We start from the raw sequence: 16,302 nt of genomic DNA, 5'->3' as shown, positions 1-16,302 counted from the left end.
TATGGCACCACCAAAGGAATATAATAATTCTCAAATGCCACATCCCAAACAATAGGAAACCCTTGAAATGTCTGCAAAAATATTTCTAAGCAACAGGGAGATACAAGAAGGCTCAGATAGGCAACACAATGAAAGAGAAAAACAATCCAGGGCATGAAGGAGGAAATTTACAGAGATAAATGCCATAAAAAATAATGTATCAGAACTCCTAGAACTGAAGGACTCATTCAACAAAATAAAAACCACAATCAAGAGATTAAGCAGTAGGCTAGGGCAAGTGGAAGAAAAGAATATAAAAGAAAATGAAGAAAATCTTTGAGAACTATCAGACAACCTTAAGCACACAACTATCTGAATCATGGGTGTTCCAGAAGGGGAGAAAAAAGGAAAAGGCATTGAAAACCTATTCAATTAAATAATAGCAGAAAGCTTCCCAGGTATTGCTAGACCTTCAGAGCCAAGAGGCTCAAAGATCCCCAAATGGATTTAATCCAATAAGGTCCTCTCTGACACACACTGTAGTCAAACTGTCAAAAGTCAAATACGAAGAGAGAATCCTGAAAACAGCTTGAGAAAATCATCAAGTCACCTGTAAGGGAATCCCCATAAGACTACTGGCAGACTTCTTGGCAGAAACCCTACAGGTCAGAAAAAAATGGGATGATACATACATTCTAAATACTAAAAGAAAAATACTACCAGCCAAGAATACTGTACCCAGCAAAATGGTCTTTCAGAAATGAAGGAGAAATAGTGTATTTCCCAGACAAGTGCAGACTGCACTGAGTTCACCACCACACGATAAGCCCTACAAGAAATCCTCAAGAATGTCCTGCATGTGGAATCCAAAAAATTATAATCACCACCACGAATAAATAAGAAAGGACATATCACACTGGTAGAGCAGATATGCAAACAAGAAAGAGAAAAAAAAGTGTCATACCACCTCGAAAAACCAACAAACACTGACAACAAACAATGAAAAGGAAAGAAAGGAACAAAAGACATTTAAAACATCCATGCAAAAGCACTTAAATGCCAGGAGTTAGGCAGTGACTTTCAATAACAACTCTAAATGTGAATGGATTGAACTCCCCACTCCAAAGACACAGACTGACTGATTGTATTAAAAAACTAGACCCGACCCAATTATATGCTGTCTAGAAGAGACTCACTTCACCTGTAAAGACTCACACAAATAGTGAAAGGATGGAAAAATACACACTATGCAAATGGAAACCAAAAATGAGCAGGAATAGCTATTCTTATATTGCATAAAATAGACTTTAAACCCCAAACCACAAAAAGTGACAAAGAAAGGCATTATATAATAATAAAGGGATCTATCCAGCAAGAAGACATAACATTTATAAATTTATATGTACCCAACATCAGAGCACCGAGATATGTAAAGCAAACACTATTACACCTAAAGAGAGAGATAGACCCCAATACACTAATAGTTGGAGACCTGAACACCCCTCTCTCAGTATTGGACAGATCATCTAGGCAAAAAGTCAACAGAGAAACACAGGATTTAAATTGGACCTGGCAGATATCTACAGAACATTTCATCCAACAACTACAGAACACACATTTTCTCATTAGCATATGGAACATTCTCCAAGATAGACCACATGTTAGGTCACAAATCAAGTCTTAACAAATTTTTAAAAATTGAAATAATTTCAAGTATTTTCTTAGATCACAATGGATTAAACCTAGGAATCAAAAACAAATGAAACTTTGGAAATCATACAAATACATGGAAATTAAACAACATGCTCCTGAATTACCTATGGGTCAAAGAAGAAATTAAACAGGAAATCAAAAATTTCTTTAAAGTAATGATGATAAGGACACATCGTACCCAAATCTATGGGATACTGCAAAAGCAGTACTAAGAACAAAGTTTATTGTGATAAATGCTTATATCAAAAGGACTTCAAATTAACAACCTAACATTATATCTCAAAGAACTAGAAAATCAAGGATAATCCAACCCCAAAGTTAGTAGACGGAAGGACTAATTAAAACCAGAAATGAATGAAATAGAGACCGAAAATATTATACAAAAGATCAAAGAAACAAAAAGTTGGTTTTTTAAGAACATAAACAAAATAGACAAATCATTAGCTAGACTAACAAAAAAAAAAAAAAAAGAGAGAGAATATCCAAATAACACAAATCAGAAATGAAAAAGGAAACATCACAACTGATACCACAGAAATACAAAGAATCATCACAGACTATTATGAACAACTATTCATTAACAAATTTGAAAACCTGGAGGTAATGGATAGATTTCTGGACATATACCAACTACCAAGATTGAACCAAGAAGAGATAGAAGACCTGAACAGGCCAATGTATTGAAGCAGTAATAAGAAGTCTTGCAACAAAGAAAAACCCAGGATGAGATGGCTTCACTGCTGAATCCTACCAAACATTTAAAGAGGAATTAATATCAATTATTTTCAAACTATTCCAAAAAAAATTGAAATGGAGGCCATTCTCCCAAACTCATTCTATGAGTCCAGCATCACCCTGATACCAAAACCAAAGACACAACAACAACAAAAAGAATATTACAGGCCAATATATTTGATGAATGTAGATGCAAAAATCTTTAACAAAATATTAGCAAACAGAATACAACATCACATCAAAAAGATTATGCATCATGATCAAGTGGGATTCATCCCAAGGATGCAAAGATGGTTCAACATATGCAAATTAATAAAGTTGATACACCACATCAACAAAAGCAAGGACAAAAACCATATGATCATCTCAATAGACACAGAAAAGGTATTTGACAAAATTCAACATCTCTTCATGATAAAGACTATAAACAAATTACAAATAGAAGGAAAATATCTCAACACAATAAAAGCCATTTATGACAAGCCCACCACCAGTATCATTCTGAAAGCTTTTCCTTTAAGAAGAGGAATAAGACAAAGATGCCCACTGCCTTGGGTTGAATGTCCCCCCAAAACTTAATCCCCACTGCAATTGTTCAGGGTGGGAATCCTATTATGGTAATCAAAAGGTGGGGCCTTGAAGAGGTGATTAGACTGTAGGACAATGCTGTAGTAAATGGGTTAAAAAGGTGGTCATGTGCATGGTTCTGAGGACTTTAAAAAGGAGAATGGACAAGGAGCTCTCTCTGCTCTGCCATTTTCTGCCATGTGAGACCCCTGGACTGTTGTAAAGTCACCACCAAAGAAGTCTCATCAGATGCATTCCCTAGATTTTGGACTTCCTAGCCTCTGAAACTGTAAGCAATAAATTTCATTTTTTTTTTATAAATCACCCAGATCCAGGTATTCTGTTAAAAGCAACAGAAATGGACCAATACACCCACTCTCACCTCTCTTTACAATAACTTAACTTTGTAAGTAGTATAATCAGGTAGTGAAAGACATATATAATATATATCTATAATATATAGATATAATATATATGGATACCTATAATATATTCAAATAGATATCTAATAAAGATGTTTAAAAACCTATTACAAGAAAAAGTGAAAAACAGTAAGAGATCTATTAAAGACATCAAATCTCTTATTAAAAACTTCCTTACAAAAAAAACTTACAGATAAAATCTCCAGGCTCAGGTGCATTCACTGGTGAATTATTCCAAATATTTAAGGAAGAAATAAGACACATTTTAACAAATTCCTTCAGGGTATAGGAAAAGAGGGAACAGTTTCTAGTTCATCTGATGAGGCCTGCATAGCTTTGATATCAAAACATGGCAAAGGCATGATAAAAAATGAAATTATAGAAATGTCTCTCTCATGGACAGAAATGCAAAAATTCTAAGCAAAACATTAGCACAAAAACCCTTTGAAATACCAAAGGATAAGACATTGTGAGCAAGTGTTTATCTAGACAGTTTTATCATTCAGAAACCAACCAATGAAATTCACTGCATTAAAAGAACAAAGGATCTAAGAATAATATAATCTATCAAGTAAAAAGATATGAAGAGTGTTCAGCCAGTAACATATTTAATAGTAGGTTACTGCTAGCTTATTTCTTGAGGATACAGGAAGCTATAAGATACAGGAGACAAGGATGCCTGTCATGACTGCTTCTATTCAAAGTTATTTTAGCCAATTCAACAATTTGAGTAAATAAATAAAACGGGAACTGAGCGGCCACTTAGGTGAGCTGATACCAGACTCTTGTAGCACTGGGGCCCAGTCTAAGGTCCAGAGGGAAGCGCACACAGCCCAGAAACTGTGGAGCTGAGCCAATACTCATGTAGCACCAGGGTCGAGTCTAAGGCCCTGGGGGGAAGGGAAGCACATACAGCCTAGCAGGCACCGAGATGAGCTGAGACCTGCACAGCACCAGGGGCTCAGTCTACAGCTATGGAAAACTAGAACAGGAGCTAAGGTGGTGTAATATATATACTGCCACACCTACTGTCACCACAAGGACAGTTCACCACAGCAGTAGCAGGCAGGGCCACTCTATAGGTACATAACAGTCACTTGACTATACTGATATAAGAAGAGTCACCAGTAGCACCTGCAAATAGAGGAGGAAGTCTTTATCCTCATAGCCAACCCCAGAGTAACAGAAGAAGCAAGTCCTCTACAAGATGACCAAACATCAATGAAATAATACTAGAACTACAAATTAACAAGAAGATATGACACCACCAAAGGAATACAGTAATGCTCAAATTCTAGACCCCATAGAACAGGGAATCCTTGAAATGTCTGAAGAAGAATTCTGAGCAATGATCTTAAGAAAGCTTGAAGAAATAAAAGACAACTCAATTAGAGAACACAAGGAAATAAGAAAAAATATCCAGAATATGAAGGAGGAAATTTACAAAGAGATTAATTGCTTAAAAAAGAATGTAGCAGAACTCCTAGAAGTGAAAGATTCGCTTATTGAAATAAAAAACACAGCAGAGAGCTTAAGCAGCAAGCTAGCAAAGCAGAAGAAAGAATTTCAGATCTTGAAGGTGGTCTTTTCAAAATAACCCAGGCAGACACACACACACACACACACACACACACACACACACACACACACACACACACACACACACACACACACACGAAAAAGGAATTAAAAATAATGAGGAAAATCTAACAGAGATAGCAGACAACCTCAAGTGCTCTAACATCCAAATTGTGGGTATTCCAGAAGGGGAGGAGAAAGGAAAAGGTATTGAAAATCTATTCAAGGAAATAATAACAGAAAACTTCCCAGGGGGAAGGAGAGATGCAGACCTTCAGATCCAGGTCCCCAAACAGATTCAATCCCAAAAGATCCTCTCCAAGACATATTATAGTTAAATTTGCAAAGCTCAAAGACAAAGAGAGAATTCTACAAGCAGCAAGAGAAAAGCATCAGGTCACTTATAGGGGAACCCCCATCAAACTAACAGCAGACTTCTCAACTGAAACCCTACAGGCCAGAAGAAAGTGGAATGATATATTCAAAACACTAAAAGAAAAACACTGCCAACCAAGAATTCTTTCCCAGCAAGGCTCTCCTTCAGAAATTAGGGAGAAATAGTGTTTTTCCCAGACCGGAAAAAAAAAAAAAATAGTGTTTTCCCCAGCGTTTTACTGGTCAAAAAAAAAAAAAAAGATGAAGTCAAACTTTCCCTATTTGTAGATGACATGATACTATATATAGAAATACCTAAAGACTCTCAAAAAATCCTAGAACTGATTAATAACTTCAGAAACATTGCAGGATACAAAATAAGTGCTCCCAAATCAGTTGCATTTATATACTCAAATAATGAACTAACAGAAAGAGAAATAAAGTAAGCTCATTTACAACTGTCATGGAAAAAAACAAAACAAAACAAAACAACCTAGGGATCAATTTAACCAAAGAGGTGAAAGACCTCTACAATGAGAATTACAAACCACTTCTGAAAGAAGTTAAAGAAGACACAAAAAGGGCCGGCCCCGTGGCGCACTCGGGAGAGTGCAGCGCTTGGGAGCACAGCGGCGCTCCCGCCCCGGGTTCGGATCCCATACAGGAATGGCCGGTGCACTCACTGGCTGAGCGTGGTGCGGGCAACACCACACCAAGAGTTGCGATCCCCTTACCAGTCACAAAAAGACAAAAAAAAAAAAAAAAAGAAAACACAAAAAGATGGAAAGATATTCCATGCTCTTGGATTGGAAGAATTAACACTGTGAAAATGTCTACACTACCCAAAGCATTCTACAGATTCAATGCAATCCCCATCAAAATACCAATGACATTCTTCACAGAAATGGAAAAACAATCTTACCCTTCATGTGGAACAACAAAAGACCCCGAATAGCCAAAACAATCCTGAGCAAGAAAAATAAAGCCAGAGGCATAATACTACCTGACTGCAAATTATACTACAAAGCTATTGTAACCAAAACAGCATGGTACTGGCATAAAAGTAGACATTCAGACCAGTGGAATAGAATCAAGAACCCAGAAATCACCCTTAAGCTAACAGCCATCTGATATTGGACAAAGGCAACAAAAATCTACATTGGGGAAAAGACTGTGTCTTCAACAAGTGGTGCTGGGAAAACTGGATATCCATGTGCAGAAGAATGAAACTAGATATGCAACTCTCACCATACACTAAAGTCAACTCAAAATGGATTAAAGACTTAAGAATAAGACCTGAAACTAAGGGAAAATATAGGTAAAACCTAAAGACCATTACTAAGGGAAAATATAGGTAAAACCCTTCAGCATCTAGGTCTGGGTACAGACTTTATGAACATGAGCCCGAAAGCACAAGCAGCAAAAGAAAAAATAAACAAAAGGGACTATATCTTAGTAAAAAGCTTCTGCACAGCAAAGGAACCAGTCAACAGAGTGAAACGACAACCTACAGAGTGGGAGAAAGTTTTTGCTAACTATGCATCTGATGAGGGATTAATATCCATAATATACAAGGAACTCAAGAAATTTTACAGTAAAAAACCCAAATAACCCAATCAAAAAATGGGTAAAGGAGCTGAATAGACATTTTTCAAAGGAAGACATACAAATGGCCAACAGGTACATGAAAAAATGCTCAACATCACTAGTCATCAGGGAAATGCAAATTAAAACTGCATTGAGATACTGCCTCACCCCAGTTAGACTAGCTATTATCAAAAAAATGATGAATAACATGCTGGTGAGGGTGTGGAGAGAAGGGAACACTCCTACACTGTTGGTGGAACTTTAAATTAGTACAACCACTATGGATAACAGTATGGATGTTTCTCAAACAACTACGGATAGATCTTCCATATGATCCAGCAATCCCACTTCTGGGTATATACCCAGAAGAATGGAAATCATCATGTCGAAGTGATACCTGCACTCCCATGTTCATCACAGCTCTATTTACAATAGCCAAGACATGGAACCAACCTAAATGTCCGTTGGTGGATGACTGGATAAGGAAACTGTGGTATATATACACCATGGAATACTACTCTGCCATAAAAAAGAATGAAATACTCCCATTTGCAACAACATGGATAAGGCTGGAGAAACTTATGTTGAGTGAAATAAGCAAAGCACAGAGAGAAAAATACCTCATGCACTCACTCATATGTGGGAGCTAAGAGAGAAAGAAGGAAGGAAAGAAAGACCACAGTAGTGCATTGGATTTTCAGAGGGAGAGAACATTCTTTGGGCTACAAAGTGGAGTGGGGGGAATGGGGGAGGGGGGTTGGGGATAATTGGGTGGGGGACATAGAGAACAAATGCAATAATGGGTATGCTGCCAGTATTAATCTGGCCCTCACATCATGGGCATGAGGGATGACAATCACCTTTGTATCTCGCGAATATTTGTAACCAATAAAAAATAAAAGAAATAAAAAGGTTGGAGGGGAAGAAATAAGACTGTCATTATTTATAGATGAAATTATTGAGTATACAGAAAATGAAAAATTATCTACAGACAAAATTTCTCATACCAGTCACAAACATGTGGGAAAGGAAAATTTAAAAATATATATTATTTACAACATCATAAAAACATCAAATATCCAGGAATAAGTCTAATAAAAGATGCAAAATGCCTCTGTGCTGAAAACCACATAACATTTTTTGAGAGAAATGAAAGACCTAAATAAATGGAGGTATAGACCATGTTTATGAATTGGAGAACTTAATATTGTATAGATAATCTTCCTTAAATTTATCTGTTGTTTCAAAGCAGCCATATTGGCCAGGTTTATACAAATGGAAATTGAAAAGCTGATTTTAGAATTTATGTGGAAATGCAAATGACTTAGAATAACCAAGACAATTGCAAAGAAGGAAACATCATTGGAGGTGTACAGGATTGATTTAAAGATTTACTGCACAGAAACAGTGATTTAGATGCAAGGACCAGCAAAGAGACTAACAAGAGAAAATGGAATTGAGAAATGGACCCACACAAGTGCAGTTGCCTGATTTAATACTAAATATTACTGAAGTATAGTAGAGATTGGATAGTCCTTTCAGTAAGTGGTACTGGGTCAACTGGATATTCACATAGGAAAAATGAATTCAGATCTCACACCACATACAAAAATAAACACCTCAATGCAAAATGAATTCCAGATTGTAAATCAGAATGTGGGAAATAAAACAATGATGCTTTTAGAAGAAAACATGCAATATCTTCATGTCATTGGAATAGGCAAGTATTTCTCAAGCAGGACATAAAAAGCACAAACCATAATAAAAAATTGATAAATTGGATTATGTTATAATGAAGTATTTGGTTCATTAAAAAAGGAAAAACCAGTTCCAGAGGGAGGAGATATTTATGCAATTTACTGATACGAGAGTCATGTCCGGAAGATATAAAGAGCTACCACAAACCAGTAAGGAAAATGCAGACAACGAAATAGGAGCATATATTGAAAGGTATTCAACTTCAAGCATCATCAAGGAAATCTAAATTAAAACTACATTGTGAAACTAGTACATAGCCACCAAGATTGGCAAAAATGAAAGAGACAGATAAAACCAACCTTTGATGAACATGTAGAGCAGTCTGAACTATCATACACCACTGGCTGGAGTGTAAATTGGTACAACTCCTTTGGGAAACAGTTTGGCAGTATCTATAAAAGTTGAAAATTTGTAAACTCTATGATCCAGCAATTCTATTTCCAGGTATATCCAACATAAATGTGTATGTACATTCACAGAACATGTACACAAATATTCATAGCAGCATTCTTGGTATTGTTCCCAAACTAGAGGAGACTTATATGCCAAGTAATGGTAGAATGATAATAAATTATGGCCTATTCACACAATGGAATACTATGCAATAATAAGAATAAATTAAGTGCTGCAACTTGAAAAACATGTTTGAATTCTAACAATACAATGTTGAGCAAAAGGAAGCAAACTCAACACTATATACTGCATTGTTTCAATAATGTAATGTTTGTTCTCGCCTCTTTTTTGCTGTGTGATAGTCTTATATGACTTTGGCCACATGCTCTGAAAGAGATAAGACACCGGGGTAACTCTCTAGGTAAAGTTAACCAGTGCTATATCTGTAAAGAAACTGAACATTTGAATGCTGTGTCTATCTGGGTTCTGCGGAGAAACTGGTTCATGCATTATAGGGACTGGCATGTGTGAAATTTGTAGGGCAGGCTGGCAGGCTGGAAACTCAGGCAGAATCTGTTCCATTCTCAAGGCAGAATTTCTCCTTCTCAAAAGCCTCGCTTTTTGTTTTGTTCCCCCCCCCAAGGTCTTTGTATTAGTCCGTTTCTGTTGCTTGTAACAGAATAAAGAATCTGGGTAATTTATAAAGAATCAAAATTTATTTCTTACAGTTTGCAGTCTGGGAAGACCAAGGTCCAGAAAACACATCTGGTGAGGACCTTCTTGGTGGTGACTCTCTACAGTGACGCAGGGTTGTCATGTGGTGAGAAGAGACTGAGCAAGAGAGAGCTCCTCATGTGCTGAGAACTACGCCCATGATAACTCATTACTTCATGAATGTATCAATCAATTCATGAGGGCACAGTCCTCTCAATCCAGTCGCCTTTCAAAGGCCCCACCTTTCAAATACCATAATTGGATTTCCCACCCTTATAACACTGTTACAATAGAGGACAAGTTGTAGATATGTAAAATTTTGGGGGACACATTTGACCCATAGCAGCCTACAAATGATTCGGTGAGGTCCACCCACATTATTGAGGGTCATACCCTTTACTTAAAGTCAACTAATGCAGAGGTTATTCACATCCACAAAATGCCTTTGCAGCAATATCCAAACATGGCACCATAGCCTAGCCAAAATTTAACATGGGTTAGAAGAATTAACATTATCATAATGTCCATATTACCCCAAACAATCTACAGATTCATGGCAATCCCTATCAAAATACCAGTGACATTCTTCACAGAAATAGAAAAGATGATCTTAAAATTTGTGTAAAACCACAAATGACCCCTTATAGCTAAAGCACTCTTGAACAAAAAGAACAAAGTTGGAGGCTTCACACTACCTGACTTCAAAATGTACTCTAAAACTATGGTAACCAAAATAGCACGATACTGGCATAAAAAACAGTCAAATAGGTCAATTGAACAGAACAGAGAGCCCAGAAATAAACCCACACACTTACAGTCAACTAATTTTTGACAAAGGTGCCAAAACTATACATTGGGGAAAGAACAGTTTCTTCAATAAATGGTGCTGGGAAAACTGGATATCCACATGAAGAAAATTGAAAGTAGATGTCTATCTCTCACCATATACAAAATCAACTCAAAATGGATTAAAGACCTGAATTTAAGACCCCAAACTATGAAACAACAAGAAGAAGACATGAGGGAAATGCTACATGAACTGGGAGTAGGCAGAGCTTTTTTGAGCGAGACTACAGAGGCACAGGCAACAACAGCAAAAATACACAAATGAGACCACATCCAACTAAAAAGCTCCTGACAACCTACAGAGTGGGAGAAAGGGTTTGAAAACCATACATCCACGCAAGGGACTCATCTCCAGAATATAAAAAGAATTCAAACAACTCAACAGCAAGAAAACAAATAACCGAATTTTAAAATGGGCAAAGGACCTGAACAGTCATTTCTCAAAAGAAGACAGACAAATGGTCAGCAGGCACGTGAAAAAAGATCATCAGGGAAATGCAAATTAAAATGACAACGAGATACCATCTCACTCCAGTTAGAATGGCTGTTATCAACAAAACAGAAAATAACAAATGTTGGCAAGGATGCGGAGAAAAATGAAGTCTCCTACGTTGCTGGTGGGGATGTAAATTGGTACAGCCACTGTAGAAAACAGTATGCAGGTTCCTCAGAGAAGTAAAAATAGATTTAACTTATGACCCAGCTACCTCACCACTGGGTGTATATCCAAAGGAAATGAATTTAGTTTATTGAAAAGACACCTGCACACTCCTATGTTTACAGCAGCACTATTCACGACAGCCTAGAGATGGAATCAACCTAAATGCCCATTATTTGATGAAGGAATAAAAAAAAACCCAACTGTGGTATATATACACAGTGCAATACTATTCAGCTATTAAAAAATGAAATCCTATCATTTGCAACAGCATGGATGAACCTGGAAATCATCATGTTAAGTGAAGTAAGTCAGGCACAGAAAGACAAATGCCACATGATCTCAGTCATATGTGGAATCTAAAAAAAAAGAAAAAAAAGGGGGGGGGGCCAGGAGGGGGAACTGAAGTGGCTGATTAATGGGTAGAACACTATGCACTCTAACCTCAGTGAATCACTGTGCAGTATATGCATGTACTGAAACAACACGCTGTACCCAACAGATACATACAAGTAAATGTTAAAACAAAATGCTAAATAATTTTTAAAAAATTAAAAAAAAGAATTTAACCATGATAGATGCTTTTCTGACCAGAAGCCTCGATGGAATGGACGTCCTTAGAGAGAGACCTTATGGGTAGACAATGGGCGGCGGGGAGGGGCAATTCCTTCTGAGCACTTGAGTGGGATCTTTTGTGATAACCGTGCATGTGTGTGTGTGTGTGCGTGAGTGTGTGTGTGGGGTGTGTGTGTGTGTGTGTCTCAGAGCAGAAGGAGGAATAGCTGTGGTTGAAGTCATACTGCATCATACTAGAGAAATATTCAAACAAATAGAGGGTGCGCAGCCAGACAATTGTGAGGGTTTGGGGAGTTGGGAAGTGGGAAAGAGTCATTACTTCTGTGACAAGAGTCATTGCTTCTGTGAGGTACGTGGCCTCAGGGGGTATCCCAAAGCCAAGTACTTCTTAGGCTGTATTAATAGAGGCAGACCTTTCAGAAGGAGGGAGGTGATCCTGAGCCCATACTTTCCACCATCACTCCATTTCCCAGTATGGTCACCATATCTCGAGCATTAGATTCACTTGGGAAAGCTGGTTACAATACAGACCCCTCCCCTCCCCCACCTCCCAACTGCTGGATCAGAGTCCCCAGAAGCTACCTTGTCAATTTAAATTTTTGGTACAGGTCATACTTTCATTCATTTCAAATATGAAAATCCATCCAGGTGTTTAGTGAGAAAGCCACAATTCCCTTCCTGCCGCCTGCTCCCAACCCTCAGTTTCTGTCCTCTTCTACCCCCCGCACTGGTAACCAGTGTCACTATTTTTTATGTATCCTTTCAGAGCACTTGTGAAAATGCGGGCAAATACAAATGCATATTTTTGCTCAAAAAGCAGCACACGATACCCACATTTCCATAACTTCTTCTTATTATTTTTTTGGTAAGGATATCTTGACGATCTTTCTATACGAGCACATCATGTGCACATGCCTGTGTGTGTGCATGTATGTGTGTCGGGGAGACAGGGTGACCTATTCGCTCAGAACACACAAAAACACATGCTTGGTGCTTACTGTGTGTGAATTTAAAGTATAATCCTCATTTTAACTCATCTAATTTTCACAACAATCTTGCTATTATCCCCAGTTTTCAGGTGAGGAAACCAAGATACAGAGAGGTAAAGAGACGTGCCCAGATTCACACAGCTGCTCCTGATCTGAACCTAGCACTTTGCACCCGGAGTCCTTGTTCTTAACCACGATGCTCTCTGTGGCTTCCTACACGTCCCACAGATCGAGTGCTAGTATGTGAGTCCTACTATGTGAGTCAGGCACGGTGCTAAGCAATTTCCTTTTGAATAATGCAGTTTATAATTATATGAAGGTACTTTAACAAGTTCATGGAAAGATTTGTATATCTTTTAAGCCATTTTTCCGTGAACTTCTTGAAGTACGCTTGTATAGATTAGTAATTATAATTAAAGGTCTATACAGGCTTCATATGACAAAAGGAAACAATTGGTAAGTGTAGACATTTGTAAGAATGATTCTTCCTTCCCCTCTCCCCTCCCATTCCAACAGTTGGGTGTCATTTTCATATGTGCCTATGCAAACCTCAACACCCACATAACTGGTTTGTTGGGAAATCCCATCCCCTTAGGGAATGTACCGCTTGGGTCCTGGCAAGGACCTCAAATGGGCTAAATAAGGAGGTTTAACAAAGGGCCATTTACAAGGGTGTGAGCAGGGTCAAGGGAATCCATGAGGAGGTAGCGCAGCTCTTTGGGGGTTTCCATTAGCTGAGAGGTGTTATCACCCCAGGCCAGAGGGGCCAGGCAGCTGCTCTTGGAACCCAGAGGGAGTAGCTATAGCTGAAAGTGGAGGGCAGGGGACAGACGTCATTCCCCATCCCCTCTGATCGCCTGTGGATGCCTCCCACTGACCAAACCACCCTCGCCTTCTTTGACCTGGGGGTGCTGCAGGTGGGTGGCCAGAGACTCCTGCTGTAGCTCGTGCCTACAGTGAGTCAGCGCCGCTGCCCACACCCTTGCAAGGGGGGTTCAATCAGCTCTGCTCTGGGGGTCCCGTCGCCCGCTGACTGAGCAGACACCAGAGTGAGGGGCAAGATCCCGTCTCTCCCCCTGCCGGCTCCTTGCTCCTTTTGAGTGATGTTCTTGGAGTCCCCTCCATTGGTTTTGGATGAGAAACACCCTGTCCCTTCCACAGGGATGGTCTCTGTGGACCATGCCCTGAGTCCTCCCCTTCTGGGTCTGGGGGCTGGTGGCAGTGGTCGAGCCACCTTTTCAGAACTGGCACCTCCCAATACATCTCACCCAGGGAAGGCTGATACCAACTCTTGTGTGTCCTCTGCACCTTTCTGAAGCTGTGCTTGGGTCTCCGCCCACTTTCCCCCTCCCCTCAAATACAGTGCATTTGATTTCCTGGTACCTCTGCCAAGATGCTGGCAGCCCTGGCCAGAAGATCCGGCCCCGGACGTGGCTTCAGGGGCTGATTACATTTTGTAACATTTATTTTGGTAGATGGAACAGCTGCCAGCTTGAATTGGGCCAGATGTCATCACCACCATGAGTCTGCAGCGTGGCTGGTTTGACAGCCCCCACGGATCCTAAGTGAAATTGCCCCACGTCTCTGTTTATCTCAGCATGTCTGAGGAAAGAAGCAAGAACAGATACACTTTAGGGCATTTGGTCCCTGCCCCGTGCAGGGTCTTTATACTCCTGATCTGACTTGAGGGGGTGGCTCTTGTACACCATCCACTCCTCTGTGTCATTCAGCGTTCTGCTCAAGGTCACCTCTCGGGGAGGCCCTCCCTGGTCATTGTGTCCAGAACAGCCTCCACAGTCGCTTTCTAGCTCGTCTTACTCTGTTAATTTCCTTCCTTACCACTACCATCTGACTTGGTCCTATTACCTGTTGGCTTTGCCCATCAGACATGATCACTATGACTGCAGCGACCTCATTTTTCTTGTTCATCCTGTGTCTGGGGTCCTAGCACTGTGCCTAGTACAAGTAAACTTTGTTGCTGAAGAACTAACTACCTGAAGTTCATTCTAAATGTACCATTTTACTGAAGACATGAGGCTCAGAGAGGGCAAGTGACTTACCCAAGGCCACACAGCCAGAATTCAGAATTTGTTCCTTCCTGACCTTCGAGGATAGGTAAGGTGAAACTCCAGGCAGCAGGCAGCCTGTGTGCTTGTTTTAGAGTCCCCAGGCTGGTTCCTGGGAAGGGTGTCTTCATGGTGACATAAGATAAGAACTGCTCACCTGTTTCTGCACCTACTCTGTGCCCTTCACTGGGCCAAGTCCTGATTCCTTTTTAAAACTGTGTTTTAATGATAAAAGCTATAGAAGCTCCATGTATAAAACAAAGCAACAGAGACATGTAGAAAGTTAAAAGGGTCTTTATCTCAAGTCTGCTTCTCATAATTCCACTGTGATGTGTGGATTTTTCTGGAAAAAAATTTTTTAAATGTGTACAAACACATGATATAAATTTTATATATAGATATGGTCATTACTCACATGTCATTTGAGATCTGCTTTTTCCCTACTTTCTCTGCCTGTGCTTGATAGAATGTTTGCAATGCTTGGTGAAGCTTTATCAGGCTCATTTTACAGATGAGAATATTGAGGCTGGGAGGTTGATGGGCCATGCCTGAGGCTATTGCAGACCTGATACACTTGCCCACTGCCCCACTCTGGATGGGGCTGGAAGGGTCCTGGAGAGAAGGCACCAGCTTCCATCTTCTTGAGCTCCAGTACTCGCTTGGGGATATTCCATAAGCCAGGCTCGTGTAATTTGGCAGCTGAGATGTTCCTTGTTGGGTGAGGAACCAATGCACAGCCCATGTCTCCTGATATTATGCAACGAGAACACAGGATCGCTTCTGAAATATTCCTGCCAAGATGCCTTCATGACCTGAGTCTAACCATGAAGAAATATCAAAACCCAAAAGTGACAGGAATTCCACAAAACCACTGTCCTGTAAAGAAAGACTGAGAAACTGGTCTAAATTGAAGGAGACTAATGAGACACGATAACTAAATGGAAAACATTGTCCTCAATTGGATCCTGGACCTGTAAAGAATATAATTGGGAAATTGGCAATTTTCTTTCTCCTTTTTCTAAATTTTTTAATTAGCACATCATAGTTGTACATATTTATGGTGAACAGAGGGACACTTTGATACATGTGTACAATGTGTCATGATTAAATCAGGGTATATCCATCACCACAAACATTAATCATTTCTTTGTGTTGAGACCATTAAACTTCTCTCTTTGAAAATGTATAACAAATTATTGTTAATTGTAGTCACCTGGCACTACTTAGAACATTAGAATGTATTCTTCCTATTCTTTCTATCTAGAACTTATTCTTCTATTTAAAGTAAACTTGTATCCTTTAACCAACCTCTCCCTCTCCCCCTGTTCCCTACCCTTCCCAGCCTC

The sequence above is a fragment of the Cynocephalus volans genome, chromosome 10, assembly GCF_027409185.1.
Source record: "Cynocephalus volans isolate mCynVol1 chromosome 10, mCynVol1.pri, whole genome shotgun sequence".
Classification (NCBI taxonomy): domain Eukaryota; kingdom Metazoa; phylum Chordata; class Mammalia; order Dermoptera; family Cynocephalidae; genus Cynocephalus; species Cynocephalus volans.
The sequence above is the reverse complement of the archived record's forward strand: the minus strand, read 5'-3'. Positions refer to the sequence as shown.